The sequence below is a fragment of the Cupressus sempervirens genome, chromosome 3 (assembly GCF_028749045.1).
Source record: "Cupressus sempervirens isolate cs-2001-9-10 chromosome 3, ASM2874904v1, whole genome shotgun sequence".
Lineage (NCBI taxonomy): Eukaryota > Viridiplantae > Streptophyta > Pinopsida > Cupressales > Cupressaceae > Cupressus > Cupressus sempervirens.
Window position 1 is genome coordinate 850,646,213 of NC_143120.1, and position 2,652 is coordinate 850,648,864.

The window sequence follows — 2,652 nt, forward strand, 5'->3', positions numbered from 1 at the left end:
TATCTTGGGCACTCTTTCAAAGTTTAAGCTTCACCCACAAAATATTCTAGTATCCTCTAATGGGTGCCTTTGTCTAATAATCCAATCTAGAGAGAAGTTCAAAATCTAGAAGTGTTTGCTTGATTCCATTCCAATTGTGTTGTGAAGTTATTAAAGTTACACAATCCTACAAGGGATTTTATGAAGTTATAGAGTTAGTTTGGTTACTATTTGATTCATTTGAGTGCAAGACACTTCTTAATACCTATATACTTTGTGAAAGTCTTGTTAAGAGTTCCTAGATTATTAAGAGAGGGATGAATCATTAATCCACTAGATTCAAACTTCAACAAAAACTTCACAATATTGATTAACTAGTATATGTTCCAACACTCAATGATTCATTCCATTCGTTCATTCTTGTGAACCTATCAATAAAACATGAAAACCCAAGTGGTTAGAGGGAAAAACCATGGTGAGAATTGATACCTAGAAGTATTTTTCACTCTTCTAAAATATTTGTCGTTAAAGGCTTGGCCCTGTAATGAGCTTACAAGAATGCCTGATTAGGAACAAACCCTATTAGTATTTGCTCTATTAAGGGATTTATCTCTAGCCCTATTAGGAGAAATTTAGATTCTCTTGGAAATGGATGCTTGATCTTCCTCATTAATTATTGTTTTAAAATATATTTTATTTCTTGAAAAATGGTATCAATGCTTCAATTTATGATTATTATGGATGAATTTGCATGCTTCAATTTATGATTATTATGGACGAATTTGCATGCTTCAATTTATGATTATTATGGACAAATTTATTAAATTTAGTTCATAGTATAATAACACAGATTTCATGTTCAAGTCCATGCGATATTGTAATTTGAATATATTTCTATTATGATATGTATTTATTCATCTTCAAGACTTGATGGTTTCATTTAGAAGTATATGTATTAAATATCACTATTAATGTTAAATATCCTTACAAAAGTAATAAAAATGAACTGAACTTTATGTTTTTTAATATTTTGTGCTATAGTGACCCTAATTCTTTTTTGATGTTTTTCAAATCATTACTGAAAATTAACAAGTTGAAAGAGACAGATTAAGATGACCAATAACAAGGAGGAGCACTGTCAAACAAACATGGCTCACGTAGTCACCAATTTTTCGGTAAAATAAATCAGGCTAGCTGTGAAGAAAGAAAATGCAAACCAGATCATGAGAGATTACTTATCGAGAAAAGCCCCAAAATGTCTGTTTGGAGACGGACAATATAGAGAATTAGCATTAACGAAAGACCCATGATGATTATTTCGTGAAGGCTAAGCCCTTGCACACTGATTAACGCACTAAAAGAATTAAGGGCACTTGTCTCCTCCCTTGGTGTTCTTTCTGTCTCTGTAACAAGCACACTCGTCCTTGTGACCGTAATGTCCACTCGGAACACAGTTGCAATGCTTGCAACAATCCTTGCAGTATTTCTTGCACCTGTCTGGCCGAGCCTTTACATTCTCGCACCTCACCTTGCATTTATCATCGCACTCTGCCCCAAGCAAAAGAAAACATAATAACAACGACACCTTTAATTCCACTACAGCTTAAAAACAATAGATCACCTATATTAATGAGTACTATTCTATTCATTTAGATTTGTATAAAAGTACTAAGTATTCTATTCATTTAGATTTGTATAAACCACTATTCATAAATTAATCATTCAAAAACTACGAATCCTGACAATGAATTAAGAGCAAACAATGATCCAATAACAGTGATCCCATTAACTACATTACAACTTTAAAAAAACAATATATAGAGAAAGCAAATGAGAAAGGTGAGGCTTATAATTAAACCTTTGTCTGTGAGTAGAGGCGGGGGAAGCCAATGGGGCAAGCGATGGGGCCACGATCTCCACTGCATTGACTGCTGTTGTTGCAGTCTGTTATGTGTATACAATACAAACCAGTTAATATTGATTTCATCAATTTACCTACGAACAAGAAAAATCATTGACGTACAAGAAGCAAAATACAATATTACAGACTTGCAATAAAACTACGAGGAAAATAGCAAGGAGGAGACTGGCGTATATTGTGCTCTTTATCTCCATTACTGCTACTAGATCAACTACCGCTTATTTTGCTTCTTCTCGAAGCTCGCTCTCTCTCTCTTTTGATGCGTTTATTAAGCATGGCGTCTTGAGTATTTATAGGGTTGGCGAGGAGTTCAATTATTAGTATTCTTCTGAAGGCTAGTTGGCTTTAAGATATTATATTAATAGGAGGCAAATTGGAGGAAATTGCGTTCAAGATATATATAATCAAATTATGGATTGCGAGAGACATATATATAATTGCATTATGGATTGCGAGCTCATGGTTGCCATCTATGCTTTTGTCGTTCTTTTGCAGAAATGGCAGCCCATTTCTCGATTCGGGTGCTTCATGCGAGTTGAAAGGTTGCAACTATTTAAAATGAGTGAGGCAGGGCTATGTGATGATTGTTTCCACCAACATGGCCCAAGGAGATTATCACCACACAACGTGGTAGACAGTGTAAGGGTCTTATCATAGAGTGTTTTATATTGTTGGTTCTAGCGTCATAACATTGTTGGGTCTCCCCTCAAATACTTTAATAATTGTAGAGGAGAGGAGTGTTATTATTATTA

At 34.3% G+C, this 2,652-nt stretch overlaps 1 pseudogene; it reads right to left on the bottom strand.

The window, feature by feature from the left end:
• Positions 1-1,342: 1,342 nt before the first annotated feature.
• LOC149569452 (peamaclein-like) lies at positions 1,343-2,094 on the bottom strand (annotated as a pseudogene).
• Between the last annotated feature and the right edge of the window lie 558 nt (positions 2,095-2,652).